The sequence below is a fragment of the Lepisma saccharinum genome, chromosome 15 (assembly GCF_977018435.1).
Source record: "Lepisma saccharinum chromosome 15, izLepSacc3.1, whole genome shotgun sequence".
In the NCBI taxonomy this organism is placed as follows: Eukaryota; Metazoa; Arthropoda; class Insecta; order Zygentoma; family Lepismatidae; genus Lepisma; species Lepisma saccharinum.
In genome coordinates this window covers 44,610,456-44,629,991 of record NC_139243.1, presented here as the reverse complement: position 1 = coordinate 44,629,991, position 19,536 = coordinate 44,610,456, and the positions used below count along the sequence as shown (strand labels likewise).

General features: G+C 36.7%; 1 protein-coding gene across 7 annotated transcripts in view; it reads left to right on the top strand.

The window, feature by feature from the left end:
• Positions 1-7,410: 7,410 nt before the first annotated feature.
• Positions 7,411-19,536, top strand: part of mub (poly(rC)-binding protein mub) — a 223,741-nt gene continuing 211,615 nt past the window's right edge. For 5 of the 7 annotated variants that reach the window (XM_083136932.1, XM_083136931.1, XM_083136928.1 and 2 more), the window contains exon 1: positions 7,411-7,570. The gene's annotated coding sequence lies outside the window, so the exon portion shown is untranslated. The remainder of the gene's footprint in view (positions 7,571-19,536) is intronic. The other 2 variants (XM_083136930.1, XM_083136929.1) reach the window with 1 other exon arrangement.

The following is a 19,536-nucleotide window of genomic DNA, read 5'->3' as shown; positions in this document are numbered from 1 at the left end:
TAGTCGGATCCAGAATTACAAGTACAGAAGATACGTAAGCCTGGAATAAGCACAGTGTATGATGTAACTTTATAAATTCAGTGTGTAGCATTTTCTACACATTGAATGCAACGATACTATGCTATATCGCGATTTCTTGTGTTTGAAAAAAAATTTCGCAGAGTACGTTTTAGGTCCACTTTGCGTCCAGGTAAAGAGACTGTGCCTACAGTTTAAAGTGGGATCCAATGAATTGTGCCATTTACCTTCATTGGAGATCGAAGCTGGGACCTCTTGCTTGCAATACAGGGTGGGCACAAAGTCGCTTTCCACAAATATTTGATTTCTTCATTTATTGGGGAAAGCGACTTTGTGTACAAGGCGACATCATTATCAGTTTTTGTGTAGTAATTCTACAGTTACTTGCTTTACCAATTTCAGAAGGCTTCACTGAGCCCAATACAAAATTGTATGAATTGAAGGATGGCACATTTTACTTTCTAACTAAGAAAATTACCAAAATATCACTTACCATGATTTACACACAGGCCTTTTAATTCATTTATACATGACAAATGTGTCCATGGACGTCCGCAGGATTTTTGCTCTAGAGAGGGGTAAGCAGCGTTTTTTTCCCCAGGGGAGGCAAATGAGGCACATTTCCCCCTCTTATGTTTATTTGAAGTCAAGGCCAATGGCTTTCCCCCCTCCGATATAGGGATTAAGTATTTAGTAATCAAGTAATTAATTACGACAGTGTGTCCATTACTATCCTATTACTCAAAGTCGTTTCTTCCAGCTTTAATGAACACTTTACATGATCTGCACCCCTCCAAAATTCTTCACATAACAGATTAAATATGGTGCACCTATTAGCAGACGTGACTTGGAACCAGCTAAAGCAAATGAATTACTAAGAAAATATATTCTCATTCTCCCTCCCCGTCTCATCGTACATATTGCAGCATGGCGCCAAGGTGTAAACATTTTACTTATATTTTAGAAAAGATATATGCATACTGAATTTTACAACATTAAAAATATTCAACATTTTCAAGCCGATGAAAATTCCAAATATCTATGGGGTGGTTATGTTTCAGTCCCTAGCCTAGATGGAAACCTAGACCTCATTTTCTCGTTTTTGTATTGCACTGAAATAATAATGACATACCAAGAGAACATGTATTCACTATTTCTCTCAAAGCATCTCTCTCATTTACTTTTTATCTCTGTGTCCATTTCAATTTGCCTCCTGTTTCTTTCTGCGCGGAGTGGTTAGCACACCAGGCCCGTAGCTAGAGGGGGACATGGGGGCAACTGCCCTACCCCGATAGGCTGCTCTGCTATCTATCTATCTATCTGATGTGAAAAATACAGAACACATTCCTACCTGGAATTCTTACTAATCTTTACAATTATATCCTGTTTTACTCTAGCAACATAACAAAGACATTTATTGATTTTGTGATTTATGAAGGTGTGTGGGATTCCGTACAATGTCGTATCAGGATTGGGGGGCAAAAATTCCCTTCCAGATTCAGACTTCGCGAAATGATTTCGCAATTTTCAGTATCGAGAACAGTATTTGGATGTTTTTGTTGGATGTGTTGCTATGTAGTTTGAACTGCATATTTTTTTGTTTCCCAAGTCTACCTTTTGGTAATAGCGATTCATGTGATAGAGAGAGGGAGTAGATATTTGATTTTTGTAACTTAGCTTTGCTTTTCCGCCACATCTAGCTAATCGTGACAATGAGTGATAACCTGAAATTGATGAATAGACACTCACAAACAGTGAGGGGGGCAGGGACATTTCCCCTCCAATCTTGACGGAAGTCCAATCTGGGGCGGGGGGCAAACATTCAAGTAAAGAAACATGACTAGCAGAATCTAAGAATAGCAGGACAAATGGATACTCAAGGTAGAATTAGTTTTCAAGTGTTTCTTGCATTTTTCTTCCACACGGCTAAGAGCACTTGCAGGGGGCACAGAGGGGCCATTGCCCCGTCGATTTCAATTTTTTTCCCAATAAAAGTACATTTCGTAAAATTTTCTTGCTCGCTTCGCTCGCAGCCTCAATGTGTGCTATTCTTACAGTCCAAGTTCAGAACCATAGCTAGGGGACAGCGGGAGCCAGCCTGGGAGTCAAAACGATCTAAATGGTAAAAAAAAATGTTAAAGAGAATACCATGGCGCCCCGTTAAATTATTTGCGCCCTATTAAATCAATATTGTTTTCAGTTTGCAAATATTTGTATCTAAGAATTTTTCTACTCGCTTCGATCCCAATATGATTCTTTTCTGTAATGTATTCTAAATTACCCGAGAGAGAAGTAAGGCCAGATATATACGTACTTCAGATTGTTGCTGCTTAAATGCGTGAACAATTTTTTTGAGGAAAAGGAGCACGCACATTTGAGATACAATTTGGCGGATGAATTGATCATGTAATGTATTTAAATAATATATATATATATATATATATATATATATATATATATATATATATATATATATATTTAAAGAAACTTTGAATACGTACACAATTTAGCGTTAACATGCTGCGTATGTATTTTCTTATTTTACGTCGCTCCATGTTGCATATGTGTAAAATATATGTTGTATATGAAAGTTATATGTGTCGTATGTACAAAAAGAATAATGTTCGTCATGCATATTCTGTCTTTCAAAAATACAGCTTGTGCACTTGTTTTCTATTATTAGCTAATATGAAATTGAACGCGTTGGAAAAATATTTCAAATCATTTGTTCCAACACAAATGCTTTAGCACCGACTTCTACCCCCTTTTGCATGATTTACGACGATAATAACGTCTTGTAAGCTACTATTATTAATACCACTGCCACCACTATATTACTATTATTATTATTGGCACATTTGCCCTGGTACTTGACCCCCCTCTCCAGATAAAAATTTGTGGTTTCGCCTCTGTTCACAAAGAACACTCATGCCCAGGCTAGAACCGTGAACCCCTGGCTTCGTAGTGTGTTATGTAACCATCCCACCATGGAGGTCGGCTAGTGAAAGATGTAGGACAGCTTACTGGCTCAAATTATTATCAAACACGATGAAAATGTCATAGTGTTTCACATTTATTATTTCGGTTAGAAAGCGTTAAAAATTGTAGTTTGATCCGGGTTACAGTAAGCATCTTATGGAGTGTAAATATAAATTTAAAATCTTATGAATAATTTATCTATGCAAACGCATCAAATATGATAAGCAACGTAGGTGTGTGTTATGATATCCATTTCATAAAGGAAAAGTTAAGTTTTAACCATGACTTTGCATGATATATATTGCTCTGAGAATTTTAAACGGCAGTAAAAATAAATGACATTTGCAACTGCGAAGCTTACAATGCGATTGCATACATTAAGGACAGAAGATGGCATATTTCGATTGCTTGTAACATCGAAAGAAGAATTAGACGAGCAAATAGTTACTGAGAAAAGTTGCTTGCCTTGATGTGCTGTACACACTGTGAAAGTTATCGGTGTTATCAGGAGGCACCCTATGAACATAGGTTCAAGAAAATGACAAGTAGAAAAAAAGCTGCAGTGAAATAAATACGATTGAAAATCTCTCAAATTATGTTCTATTTATTTCCTTATATTTATAATATTAAATTGTGTCTGTAGCATACGTTGTCTGTTAAAGTACCTCAGGCACAACCTAATTTTTATCAACTCTTCTGCTATGCAGTGGATTCTCCTAATTTTATTCATATATCTTAAGCCATTCTGTGACTGGCAGAAATCAGCATAAATGATACTGATATTTGGGGTTTGTACGCTTCTGCTCATTTGAAGCAAATAGAATCCGTGGTGGAGTAAGGGACCCATGTTTGAATGTTTTAGCAAGTAGGCGTACAAAAAATGTATTACAAATTTTTACACAATTCATCAAAATGTAGATAATATGTAACCATCATTATTTAATTAATTCGATTTTTCTTGCATAACACAACACAATGGTGTTGTTGGATTCTCGTTTGATTTCTTTGTGCGTAAAAATCTTGCATACTGGAAACTAGAGGGAAACATTATGAAGCACGATTTATAAAGGACTTCCTTAATCAGTTCTGAAGAGAAGCCCAAAGCTGTTGGTACATATTAATCGTCTATTAACATTATTGACCTGTAAATGTAAAGTAGATACAGTCCCGATTAGCATATTTATCTTTGTATTATTTGGTAGTCTGAAAGTCATAGGCGCCGACTCTATGGGGCTTGGGGGGGGGGTCTCAAGCCCCCCCAATGTTAACGATGTGGGGGCAGAGCACCGAAATGATTTTGCATAAGAGGATCTAATGTATTATTTTGTTCACTTGTAAAGTTTACTCTGAATTGTACCAAATGAACTTAACTTTCAATACACATTTGAAATGTTCTAGACCATCAACTTTGGGGGACTGAGACCGCTAATCAACTTTGTGGGGGAGGGCTATGACCGGAGACAGCAAAACGCATGACTTATTATTATATACTAAGTACGTAATTGTTATATACTATTATATATTAATCAGAGACATAATGAATTTAGCCAACGGCGTTAAAAACTGTTAGGGAATCCCCTAAAAGAATGCAAATATTTAGGAATATTATTGATGTGAACGAGAAGACTGGCCATACTGGACTGCGACCACTTTGCCCTCAACGGTGGACGTTGAGAGCCTTCAGGATCCAACAGATCTTAAAGAACAATGAAAACCTTCTCAATTTTTTTGAGAAATTTTCTGTGCTGGATACCTGGAGGCAATGCTTCACTTCAAGACATTTTTCTTTTTCTCCCTCTACTGCCATGTGATGGGTCCAATAGAAGAGGTAAACTGTAAGATTCAGTCTCCAGACATTGGTGCTACAGAAGTGGAATCAAAACTAAAATACTTGAGTGACATCTTTCAAGAAAAGCGAATGGGTTTTGAGCAGTTCTGCCACAAATGCATAGAGAGCGAACCCAGCCTCGTTCATGAGCCAGAATTGCCCCGGCAACGTCACGATACTTGAAAATCCTGATGCTGCTAAACCTCACAAGTTCTACACTCCAAAAGAGTATTATAAATCAATATACACTGACGTGTGTGACACAGTAAAATCATGTGTTAAACAAATACATGAATCTACAGGTCTACAGAAAGTCACAGCCGTAGAGAAATAATGCATCTCAGCTGTGAACAGTTGCACAACAAACTCTGAGCAAACGCGAGAATCGTATCGCTAAGATTTGGATGCCGATAGGCTCTCCTTGCACCTGTCCATGCTTGGTGATATCGCCAAGCAGAAGAAAGTGGTTCTAACTACCATTCGTGACATAAGGAAGTTTCTTTTGGAAGACAGCACCCTCCAGGAGCTTCTGCCTGAAGTTGCAAGATTCATGATGCTCCATGATGGCGTATATGTGGTGTGGGGTTAGGGCCCCACACTTTCTTGATCTCGGCCGAGCTGGGGATGATATGATCAGCACCACGCCCCTGGCCGCCTTTACCCCCCAGAGTTTACTCCAGGTACCCACTTTATTCGACGCTAGGTGGGCGCCATAGCCGCTTGAATAGGTTGAAAAAGTCCCGCCGGGGATCGAACCCAGGTCTCTCGCATGGTAGTCAGACTCCCTAACGACATTTTTTCTTTTCTCTTTTCTAATAAAAGGAAAGCCTCTAAGCGGAAGCTTCCCCATCACACTTCAAACATTCATATAATTTTCACTCAAATATCTAGGGATATTTGAACTCGGGACCTCTGGCATTGCAGAGCACTGTGCTAACTACTCCGCCACGAAGGCCGACAACGACTGAGCTACCGCGTCTATTTGAGATCTACAATGGGGCAGAAGAGACTAAGCAGCTTAGCGGTACTACACATACATCAAACTGTGCTTGATATTTGGACCTGAGACCGCTCGTTAACGAGTTCATAAAAAATAACCCAGTGCGTACAGCAAACTTTTGCTTTATTTTGAAATCATGTTCATACGTTTTTGTTGTGTATGTCACTTTATATCTCGGTGTACATGCTATGTGTTTTTTTTATTATTGCAAAATTGAATTTAAAAAGTAAAATATTGTAAAAGTAAAAAAAAAGTGAAGTGCTCCCCTATTCTTTGCAACTTTTGCTTTATTTTGAAATCATGTTCATATGTTTCATATACCGAGGCAGGCATAAAACTGTTAGGTTGGCCTCTTAATGTAAATACATACTTTTAAATAATAATGTTAATTGTTATCTAAAAAACAAATGAGCAGACACAAAAGACAAAGAGACTGAAACATTATCTAAACGTTTTTCATGTTACATTTCATTTGCATGAGGAATATAATAAATAGCTACTTAAAAACTGCTATATGAAGACGTAATTTATATTTTTTAAAAAAAGGGAGTGAGTGAGTGATTCATTCATTTATATCAGTGATCAGAGCCCCCCAATAATTTATACAAGTCGGCGCCCCTGCTGAAAGGTCATTATCGAAATATTGTTATTTGATGTTGCTCGAACTTTTTTGTTCGTTGGAGTTTCAAGATATCGCTCCTTTCCTGTTACTTATCACTTTTGTAGGATAAGTGCCCCCTCTGTACCTTGCTATATCTGCCAATGCAACACAATATATTAAAAATTTGCCCTCTAGGATTGACCGGATCAAGAAAGTGTGGGGCGTTACTCCCACACCCCCTATACGCCTTCATGGCGTGGTGCTATGCACAGGGGAACACTTTACCTTTTTTTTTTTTTTTACCTCTAGGATTGACGTCGTCCCCCTTACTAAGAATTCCTGGATACGACAATCGGGTTTATATCTCACTCAGACTTGACATAGGTGTTCTTTGTGTGTCCCTTCATCAATTTGATCATATCATCACTCATTCTCATCTTCGCGATTAGACAAAAGTGGCAAAAAGCGAATATATATAAACCAAATCAATCAATCTTTCGTTCAGCTTCTCCCTCTTTCTTGCTTCGTTGGTTCCTCCTTTTTCTCTTGTTTCTTTGGTTTAGAGCCCCCTCTCTCTGAAAAATATGAATAACACACTTTGGTTGTGTGCGTACTTATTTTCCGACTGTTTCTTTACAAGTTGGTTCATGAACTTGGCAGCGCCTCGTTTGATCTCCATTGAAAAGACGTGTGCGACTTATTAGTCATGCAGAATTGCTCATAATCATATGTGCGTATGTGAAGTTTTGTACTGAAACTTACCTATCGCCTGCCCTCGCATTCACGAGGATGATATGCATGTGGCAAAAAAATAGTCCATCACCTTCACTCATAATTCTGAAATGGAAGCAGGACATAGAAAAATATTAACTTTTATATGAGCAAAATAAATAAGTTTATTATGTCTGGTGTGAAAACTTTACACTCAGAATAATATTTTCGAACTAACAAACATTTGACCTCCGGAAGTTGCAAACAACAGCACTTTGGAAGTCCTTCCGCTGTGGATGTGTTCTGTGCCCTTGGGAAGCTCCGCTGCCAGGTTTCAAACCTACACATCTCCTTGATTGTAAGACCCGCTACTAAGTTCCCAGAGTTTTCCTGGTAATTCCCGCACCCGTCAGTTTTTCCTGAGTATATCAAGGTATGTTCAATAACTTTTCCTACCTGAATCTTTGTGATTTCTAACTTTAAACCTGCATCTAAGCCACTGGCAGACCAAGCTACCTAGGCGAACATTGCCGCCATGCTTTCTGTGTTTGAGAGATGGCGCGTTATGAATAAATTTTAATGTGGATGGTGAACGTCTAATTACATCTCCGATATGTCGCATGCAAAATAATATCATAAAATAACATGTTTTTAAATTATGCATTTAAAAAAGATACTTTGAATTTTGTAGAGTAAAAAGTGCTATCGACCTTTAAAAAATCGTTAACAGTGTAATTCAAGCACGTCGAATTTTTCTCGTATTTTTTTTTGATAGGTCCAATGAAACAATGTAGAAATACAATATTGAATTTCACATGATGGGAATTCATTCATAAAATTCTCTGCATTGCAACTGCAATAGAATGTTCAGAAACACTTGATAACGCTGCTCAATATTAAAATTGGTTACACATTGAAATGACAATGGCATTGTCATACGTTGTTCTCTTTTTCTGGAACATGGAAAGCTTTAAAATATAGAATTTGCAGTTGTCGCTATCTTTTTTGCGGTTTAATGCATTTCCTTTGTTTCTCATTCGTTGAATATTTGCTTACAAAATTACAGTGAATCTCGCACTAATACATGAGAACGAATGTGCTTTATAAAATGAATCCACGCACACACTAACGAATCATTAGACTCTATGAAAGGAGCACAAAAGCTAGATTCAGCCAATCTATGCAATTTTTTTTTCACATGTCTCAAAGCACATGGAATACTCCAAATTGTAATATATTCTTACTTGCGAAGTATTAGCTGTTTATGATATTGCACTATATGCTAGCAAGGTTTTCTGTAGCATGAGTAAATAGTGAGGCCCAGGTTCTGGTAATGTAATCCTGATGGTTTCATGATATACACTTGTTTTCTGGTGAATAGAATTCCATGCATGTTTATAAGTACATTACTAAACATATTTGTTGTTAGCATATTTGGTTACCCTCCTATAGCATGTCACAAATTATACACTTTAAGTAAGTTAAGATTCCCGCATGTGTACACAACGTTTTCTATGCAAAAAAAAAATAATTAAAAAAAATTAGACAGCAGAACTTATGAGCATTGCCTTCTGCACAGCCCACTTTTCATGACTTAATTGCCCACATATTAATGCTTTCTGATAATAAAAAAAAAGAATTAGTTTGGCCCAAGTTCCTTTTGTTTTATTGCAATTTAATCATGCTACGAATGCAATTTTTACATGGTTCGGTTTTGATGTAAGTCTGTTAACACATACTGCGGAGTTTTAGCGATTACTTAAGGTTTTGTTCAATATATGCTTTCGTGGTTAGGTTTGGTTCTCTTAGCATTAAAATAAAGTCCCTAAATGCATTCGACTAAGGTTCTGATTTAGTTCTACACTCATTCCCATGCTTCGACGATATTTACTGTCGCTTCTCGACTGACAATATCTTGTCCATTAGAAGTGCGTAAGGTAGGTGCTCATTAGTTTAAGGAAGGTTCAAATTTCGTGTGACAATGATTTCCAAAATTCTACGATAATTAGTCTGTGCTAGGAAAAATCAAAAAACAATCTGAACCGTTACAGATTGTTGACTGTTGTTTTGGATATGGACTGTTACTGCCATCTACTTCACATGCAAAGTGGTATTATATCCTTAGATGCTTCCAACACCTTATCACGTAATATCTGGTTTCAAGCAAGAAACCCTTTGATTCCTGTATAAAGGTCTTCTGCTAGTTTCATGGCTATGCAAAACTATTAAACTATTGCAAATGTCTAGGTGACAGAAGAAAACATTACTACTTCGATCTAGTCAAAAAACCTATAACTCATTTATTTCGTCCTTTTTAACATTGCTACTTACTTATTCTGCTTTGCGGAATGTTCTATAAGGTGTAATTATGAATTTCTCACAAAAATAATTTCAATTTTTCATATTACGAGTAGGTAATTATTGTTCCTTTTTTCGCTTCCGTGACACACAATATAGTGCGAGCATTCTGGATCATCGCACGTCGTGCTTATGTTTTGTCGATTTGGAGTGAGTATGCAGTGTTTCCAACCTTCTAAACCAAAAAATACATACTTCCGTGTTATTAATTTTCTATTTATTCCTGAATGTATTTTATTTTCACTGCTGATCTTTGAGATAACATAATAGTTGCCCCCAGAATATATTGGGTTTGTTTCTTACAGCCATAACGTTCCACATCTATGCCTGCCTAATTGGATACAATAAAATTATAATTGGACTTTTGTAAGAAATGCTTGGGTAGCTATGTTTGCCATGGTTTTTGTTCCGTCCGTATTCCATTACCATCACCAAAGTGGAATTACTAATTATTTCCTGCCATTATGTAACCTAGTTTGTTGCACCACCTTAATTTCAGAGATTTGCTTAATTCTTTTGAAATTGTCCAGTAATAATCAGTATTTTTACTTGATTCAAAAATGCTGTTCAAACCATGAATGTAGAGCAGCTTGTTTATATGTAAGTATGTGTGGTAGTGACTAGTTGCTGGACTTCTTACGGAATGCGTAAAAGTAACTGTTCTTTAAATGATTAATCATGTTTCTGCAAGCTATTAAATGTTTGATATATGACTTCTTCCCCAATAAGTTCCTTGGTGTCTGAAATGAAGAATTGTGCATTTTCTACCACATGTATTTGCTTTGACCTTTTTTTTGCCAATCTTATTCTCTGACCTGGGTTTGTTCAGTTTTTTTATTTACATAAATAGTAAAGTTGTGAGCAAAGCATAAAAACTGAAACTTGAACATAACATTTTCTATTAAGGAGTCATTATGTACAAGTATTATTTTGTCTAGATTCAAATCACAGGTGGTATAATTTAACAATACAGGGAATTTCTCCAATTTGTTTGAATTTTCGGTTACTTACTAATTTGGGTCTCCTAATCACGAATCTGCACTTAAAATTTGGCGCTCACGTATAAATTTGGCGCTTATTTGGGGGCAGGTGAATCCGGCCACTTTCTAACATGCCCTTAACAGGGAGTCTATAGATATAGGCGGGAAGCCGGAGCGGAGCGGAGGCGGGGCCGCGATAGCGGTTGGGGGCGGTAGGTCGATTACCCCAGGGGCGGAGCCCGGAACCGGCGGGAAATTCGGAAATCGAGGGTGTGGAAATAAGAACTTAATTTCGATTATTTTGCTATTTCCACGTGTGAGCGCCAAATTTTGACTGCAGATTCGTGATTAGGGGGCCAAAATTAGTGAGTATGCCGAATTTCAAACAAAATGGAGAAATTCCCTGTATTGTAAAATCGCTCCTCACAGGTTATGCAAGGTGATAAATGCTAATTTCCAAAAAGGCATGGAATATTTTGTTAATTCGAATTCATTCTTTTGAAAGGTGTTAATTTTTTACAAGTTGCACTATTTTCTTCCTGTAGAAATTATGTTGGTTCATTCTTCATTCAATTAAAGTTTTCTAATTTTTCAAGTACATATGTAAGGTCGTAATTTTTCTGGCCATATCCCCATCTAAAGTGGCTCGAAGGCTCACCCAGGCTCAAATCAATGAGTTTCTGTGAGGTAAAGGCAGCAGAGCATGGTGCTGATCTCATCATCTCCAAAATGGCCGAGATCGAGTATGTAAGGGGCCATACCACCATATCCCCTAAATGTGCCTTCATGGCATGGTTTTGGTTTTTCGTGGGGAACTTAGCCTTACAAAATACATACAAATATGGCTTGAACCATTGGTTTTATAGGTAGGGTTAACTATGATTCCATGCTTGCTTTTACGTTAATGTGATTCCAGTGTGATATGTGAAAACAAATAGATACTTCGTGACAAACCAATTGGCAGTGTCAATTTGAATTATTAGGCTGCGTCAACAGAAATTTTGTCTGCCAAGCAAGTATGATGATCTCCGAATTTTTTCTTCATGTACATGTTCACTTTTAATGGGGAGAAACAACTGTGTAGTTAAATACATCCAACATTTGCAAATACAAACCCTAATTCTCAATATCCATGTATTGTTCTGGCACTAGTGGTCCAGTTTTTTTTTAAGATGAGAGAGATATCCCGCTGATTTTGTTCTACCTTCATTTGCTTCTACTGTGGTTCCCACATGTAATAATCCCTCTGTTTATACATGTAGATTTATACTGTATATTCATGGATATCGGTGCAATTTCCCACCGACAGCACAATGACGTATTTTTTCCTAAGGTCTGTTTTTGGACAAGATGCACACAAAATGACCTTTGCCAGCTCCAAATGGCAGCAATTAATGTTCAGTTTCTTCAAACACATGATATTTCAGTTCTTTTCTGTTGATTCACATGAAGGTATGATATATTCGAATCGCAAAACAATTCATCCGTTGTTAATTTTGGGTGTGTTCCGAAAGTCTTAATGAAATGAACAAATTCAACGAAGATAACTTGCCTCATGAACCTGGTGAAATGAGTTATTTTACAGACTTATGGGATGCTCTAGGTGAAAGTGCAGCTGCAGCATTTTGTTTACAGAAAGTTTTCGCATGGCATCCAGCAGAGGGCATGTCCTTTAGGCAGAAATAAACACTATTGCGGACAGAGTTACTCGTTTTAATCACATTGTGATTATATCGCTCTCTGTTAAAATTATAATAAATTTTCCGAACTAGTGCGGTTTGAATCCATCAAGCATGCATGTTGTCTGCAAGCAGCAGATGATCCAGCCTCCTGGCCCGTGCGTTTGGCGAATCTCCTTCTTGCACGAAACGCATGAAAAGCTACTTTTGTGACAACATAGCTAATGAACCTCACGAAATGCTCCAGCACTTATGGGATGGCCAGTTACCATAACTCGTTAAACTCGTGTGACTTTCGGAACAAGCCAATTATTAACAAGCAGATCAAAAATGCAGATTTCTTTTTTTTTGGGGGGGGGGTGCTATTTACTCTCCAACCACAGCTTTTTGCTGTTATATTTCTATTTTACATGCAATAATGAAAACAAAGGAACATGTTCACAATAATTTGGGGAGATGCCAAATTTTTTAAAATTCCCAAAAATTAAGACTGTTGAAAATGTGTAATTTCATTTTTTTTTTGTCAATATTAGGGACTGGCATTACTTATCAAGAGTTGTCTCTTGTCATGCTTCCCTGCTAATTTCGTCCTTCCAGCATAAATAGGGCCGAAGTCTGAGCAAAATTCCGTAAATATATTCCACAAGCTGGCCACACTGCCACTTAATACAATATTCTCCCCAAGAAGTATTAGTTCATTTTCAGTACAATTTTGTATGCTTGTAGGAATTTACCAGTGCTCCATACATTTTTTTTGCTTTTGTATATTGTGATGGTCACAGGCATCCCGAATACAAGTTTTGATTTTCTTTCTTTAACTTTCATTATTGGGAGGTACAATGGATAAATTTCACCTTTGCTGAAAGCAGTGTCATTCTGAGAGAGAGAGACTATTTCATCTCTGTATGACAATTAGTTCTAGGCAAGATTTTTTTTTTGTACTTTGCGCCAAGTTTGAGAAGCACATTTGGCCACAGAGGCAACAGTTAATGATTTATGTAACCGATGATAATGCTGTTCTTTTGGAATTTAATAACAAGATGCAGACACTGAAACATTTCTCAATTCTTTGGAGTAAACACACATACTTGGAGGGAAGTGGGGTAGGATGCTTGTTTCCACTTCATTTGCTGTAATATGCTAACATTTACTGTTTAACCCATGCTTCTGCCTATGGTAAAGCAGTTCATTGATCACGTGGAAGGTAAGTTGTATTTCTTTATTACAAGATGCACATTTCTTCATTTCATTTACCTGAGGTAATCTTGGGGACGAGCTACTATACTTGTCCAGTTCCTCTGTGTATTCACATTCAGTTCATCCTGACTCCACCCGCCTACGGCCTTATGTTGTCAGAGCAGCTACACACCTGTAGCTTCTTTGCACTTGTCTATATCCACAACTTTAACACAGTTTCTTCAATCCGTACTTATAGCCTACAATTTACCATCAGTCAGCTAGTCCTGTACAATTATTTACCAGCCTTTTTTAACCTTTTTTAGAAAACCACGAATTTGTAGCCTGGCCAGTCAAAGAAAATGATGCGAATATTGATAATAAATGAAATACCAAACATGAATACGTTCCTATAAAATGCCCTGTTTAAAATACCGCATGTTGTTAATTTAATCATTTTTTTTATTTTTGTTTTTAATGTCAAGGTTTTTGCAGATTCACGAGGTTCTATTTTTGTAGTAAGTACAATGAATCTGTTTTCATACTCATATTGCTGGAGGTCCAGTGAGAATCACAAATGGCTACTAAATTAAATCAACTACAAAATGGCTTTGTAGTTTTAGGTGAAGTAAGATTTGCTAGTCTTAGCTTCATGGATAAAAATTCATCAAATATATAAAGAACAGACTACATCAAATGCAAGGCTTAGCAACTATCAAAGAATGTCTATCTTTATATTGAAAAATGCTACTTTTTTGCGATATTAATTCAAAATCCTATTTTCATGCTAAATAAAATACTCTTCAGTAATGTAATAACATGTAGCAACTGAAGAGCTTATGTACAAAGTGATGTATCTTGCTCGAATAAAATAACAATTTTGAAAACTAACTTCAAGGTCAAGAAAATTCTAATTTATCACATACAATTCTACATGTAATTCTAAATAAATATGTAATATGGTTAATTAAAAAAAGTTGACAAATAACATTGGAATCTTGTCACTTGGGAACAAAATGTGTCCTGTGTTTATGCAAAAATATATGCATTCTCAAAGTTTTATTATATAAAATATATTTTGTTTATATATGATAAATGCTATACATAGGGACCTAGATTTTTTTAATAAATTTGGTGTCCTCCAAAATTGTGAATTGATGCATGGAAGTTTATATGTTAAGCAATGATATGTGTTAATCATGTTTTTAATTAATGAATTTCTGGACTAATGCAAATTTGATATGTTAACTTCAACGTACATAAGTTGCTCAATTCAAGTCATACTTTGTTAATAGTACGAGGGAGAATCAAATGAAAATGTTAAAAGTCCGACAAGAAATACAGAAGAGACTGTAAACAGCTCAAATTTACATGAGATATCCTCTGTTATTTACAAATACAACCTCAAGGCTGCAACACTGATCAAGTGAGCTTCAAAACACAATTTTTGTCATTTTAAAGATATACACCTCCTACATGCACATGCACCAGCGAAAATCAACGATTTCCTTGCCCTTTGAAGCATAAAGTGACATTCTACAGCAAATTAAAAATCAATATATGTCTACATGCTTACCACACCAACAAGTTTACAAATAGAGGAGGAAGTTTGACAATGGCTTCAGTCCGCACGTAGATGTGGGGAAAGACCTTCGTGGTGGCTCACAAGTGCAAATGGATTCCAAATATTCTTCTTGAGGTGTATAGGCACTTACTTAGACTTAGAAAATATATGTGGATCAGCAATGGGTCTATGCTAAAATGCAGCAAACATATGCAACTTTACATGCAGAAATCTGCTTGATGAAAAACAAATTAGGTTTTCATTTGACTGTCCCTCGTACAAGAAGAAATTGGAGGATTCTAGAAAGGATGCTTTGCTGAGTGGCATGGTCTAAGGCATGTTATCAAGAACAAAGGCAAAGCATCATGTGAAACAATCCTCCGTTCCCTTAGAATTAACCTCTTCTGTGGAGTTTTATCAGTGAATGTTAATTTTGGCTAGAGATCCAGACAGTTTTGAGTTTAAGAATAACCTTTATTCCAGTAATCCCCATAATTCTTATGAACAGCTTGTTTCTGGCAGTTAAATGGAAAATGTAACCAGCTTCTCACTCCTCAAAGTACCAAATTTCACCAAAATATGAGGTTTGACTAAGAAGAATGAGACTGGCAACCTTGTCGGAAGTATACATTCAGCAGTGGGAAGCGCATGTGTGGGAAATAAACCTTGAAGCTTCAAGAAGCTGACAACAGAATCCTGGCTCGCTGTCACTCGTAGTAAAGCACCTTGTACACAATCAAATTAATTATGTACAATTCGTAGAATTGAACGTAGTCGAAAGTCGTTGAACAGCGTTCCTATTGGAAATCTTGAATTGTCTGAAATTGCTCATGTACACCATCAAAGAAACTTGAAAAAGTTCACATTTGATGGACCAAAACGTGGCAGTGTGTACAGCATGGAAATAAATAAATAGACTAGCGATTAGCCGTATCCTTTTTTTATTTCCAAAGGAAGAAGTAGGACATATTCGAAAGAAGTGTGATGTTGATGTATTTTCTCGAGTCCGCTTTAGGCTGAAGCATTTCCTTTAACATTTTTGCTAGCATAAATTATAAGTAAGTGCTTCAAAAACTCTTATAGTACGTACTTTATACGAAAACGAACAACTTTCTTGGAACATTTGTTAGCTTTTCCGATTACGATGTATAATATATACAGCACGAAAGGCACATCGAGTTACACAGTCTATGGTAAGTGCACTGTGTTTATGCTTACAATTGAAAAAACTAAAATATTCTTTCATACGTGTACAGTAAACACTATAGTATGTACTTAATCAGCACCATTGTTTTATACCTAAAACCATTTAATACGAAACATTACTCTTCTCGATTGAATAGTTCTAGTCTTTTAAAAATGTGAAGGCATACGTTGTTTACATCTCACATGACCGCCATTACTTCTGCATTCGTGACATAGAGGTCGCTTTTCAATAATCAATTTCAATAGCATGTGCCCTGATTGGTCGACAGTCTGACTTGGATCGTGTTAATTAGAACCAATCCTAAATAGAAATTCTTTGACAACCTTGGATCCAATGAGAAATATGACGTTGCCTCTGAAGTCATTTCCTCTTAAGAATCCAATTGAAGGACTTGTTCATGATGTATTTGATCGTGTACAAGGCAATTTAGTCTGTGAACAGTGCTTGAAGGTGGAAGTCTGCAATCATGTTGCTGTAAAATGCTAAATATGAAACTCAAACAGTGCATTAACCTCAAATTACTGGTGAAGCTGAAGTAATCATCAAGTGAGTGTTCACCTGGTTTGTATATCAATGCCCACCATGTCTACTATCATTTGAATGCTAACCTAGCGATCGTTCCAAACAATGTCAACAATTTTTGCCACATTTTGTCTGTTATTGCCATGACAGGGTGACCTGGTCTTTCGTTGTCTTGAATATGCTCACATCCCATTGCAAAGCAGTTGTGCCATTCAAACACACGTGCATGTGACATCACATTATCAACACATGCCTTCTGCAACATTTTCACACTCACTCGGTGATTGCTTCAATTTATCCAGCAATTTGAAGCTAATACGCTGCTAGAGTTTCATATTTTCCATTTTATGGCAACATGATTGCAGACCTCCACCTTCAAGCACTGCCCACAGACTAACTACGACTGACAGTGATCCAGGGTTCTGTCATAAGCTTTGTGAAGCTTGAAGGTTTTTTTTTCCTGCACATGTGCTCCCCACTCCATCTGACAGGCTTGCCAGTCTTTTTTTTTAAAAAAAAATTAACATTATTTTTATAGCCAGATCTTGTAATCGTTGCAGATTTTAGGCCAATTTTTTTGGCCAAAAAGTGAGTTGTAACCATTATGTGAAGCATTTAAGAAAAGTGGCACTTTTAAAAAAATCATGTACTACTAAAGTGTCTTTGGTGCATGAGTAGGATGCACAGAATACTCATGAATGTTCGTTAAAATTGAAGCACATAATTTCTTCATGACAGTGAACATTTGTCTGGGCTGAGAAAAAAGCTAACACATTAGTTATGGATTATGGTCGTAATTATACACTTGAGAAAAGTTGCAAATGTTGCAAAGTGTGGACTTTAATAATTTAATGATCTCTGCTCGAAAATAACTACACCACTATCATTGCTTTTGTTATGACATGCCAATACTATGATTATGCGATGAACTAATTTTTGCACCGAAAAAACAGGGTGTGACGATTAAGCCTTTTCACTCCTTTATATAGCACACACAAATATGTTTGATTATTTCACTCCTGGAGTCTTCAATTGTCACTTCAAATTTTTCAGGCAGCAATTGGTTATGCAACTATAGACAACAGAATGACTTGTACATTTTTTCTGCAGTTGTACGCAGACTGATGGTATGCGTGCAGTAGAACACTTAACAAGGTAACAGGAAACAGTGTAGCGAGTTATCGATAGCTTCAATCATCACAGCTTTTTTTTTTTGATAGAAATTTGTTGAGAGTAACATACCTTACAATCTACAATGTCACTTTAAACCAGTTTGTTCGCCTCTTTTCCAAACTTGGCTATTTATAGCAAGTTCCTTGACTGGAATTGATAATGATTAGGTAGTTGTATGTCCATCCATCCTCCCGACCATGCATTGTGAGTGTTGAAAGTAGCATTAAGTTTGCAGTGTAATCACTTGACATGATGTTCAAAGTAGTTTTACTTGGTATATAGGAAATGAGTTGAAGAGAATAAAGCATTATTTACTAATTCCATTAATTTGACCAATAGTCCAGGTGCACTTGTAATCCTGTGGGTTTTTGAATGAAGGGAATATATGACTACCGGTGATGCGTTGCTAGTGTGGTACACAATCATGTACTACCAGGTGTTTGCCTGGAATTGTGGCATATGGCCTGTTTGATGTCATAAATACAAGATGGCTGCCGTTTCATGCACTGACAAAGATAATTGATCGTAACTCCTTTTAAGAGCGTATGTTGACAAATTTTTATAGACGTCAAAATTGATTCTTAGTTTTCTAACTTGCAATGTTATGGAGATATATCCAATGAAAACTATTTCGTGCTCTTTTCTGCAAGAATTCTCAGAGTTATTTACACTTTACTTGATATTCTGGCATATAACGGGGAAAAATTACTTCCTGTGATATTTTGTTGATATTGTGGCATATGTCCTATGTGATGTCATACATCCAAGAGGGCTGCCTCTGCAGACATTAACAAACAAAAACGACCATATCTCCTTTACACCTTTAGGAGTCATTTTGACCATTTGTAAGTTTGTTGGGTTTTTGCACTAAGGAAGACATGTGTATGGAAGCATGCAATCTTGTATTACTACAAGTGTTTTGCTGGAAAATGTCAGACCATGCATGACATTCCAAATCCAAGTTGGCCACCTTGGAAGTTCTGCACATAAAATACTGTCCATATCCTGATTTAGAGTTTATCTGATTTTTCCAAAGGCATTTTGTGTTAATAAATAAGAAGTGAAAAATATTCATAATTATTATTATTATCACTATTATTGTAACTATTATAGTAAAGGAGTAGTAACATCATCTGTGACTTCCGCATTGTCTTTCTAAAATTAATCATCTCATCTGTTATCAAGATTAAGAGTGGTTCTATTCATTTGGGAAAAATCATGTCATCAATACAGTCACTCTATTCAAATTCCTTGTCACTCTGACATGAATCTCTGTCCTGTAAGTCATTGTTTTCACACTTCTTCATTTTCACTACAAAGAGACAGTTCAGTACGTCGCAGGGCAGGGACTGATCCCGGCATATACATGAACATTTCCTGTTTCCGCAACCACAACATGTCAACTGTAATATTCTCTGGAGCTCCAGGTAGTGTGAATATGATAAGAATGATCTTTTTGTCACCCTCATTTTCTACTTTTTCCGTTCAACAGCTTATTGGTCTGGGTAGATTTGGATGTTCCTTTTCTTCTGTTATTTCACTCCAATACTTGGAAGTTACTCCTGCTGGTGAAAGGTGTGAGGGTCACTTTGACGGCAGCGTTCACACTAACTATTAATGGCATTCCAGTTTTTGTTTGTACTTGCAAAGAGGGCAAAGAAGTGGTTGTTGAACGTATTTGATGATGCACTTGAATCTCTTGCAAATCTTGGTTCTCCTGGATTCGATGAACAAGAAGAC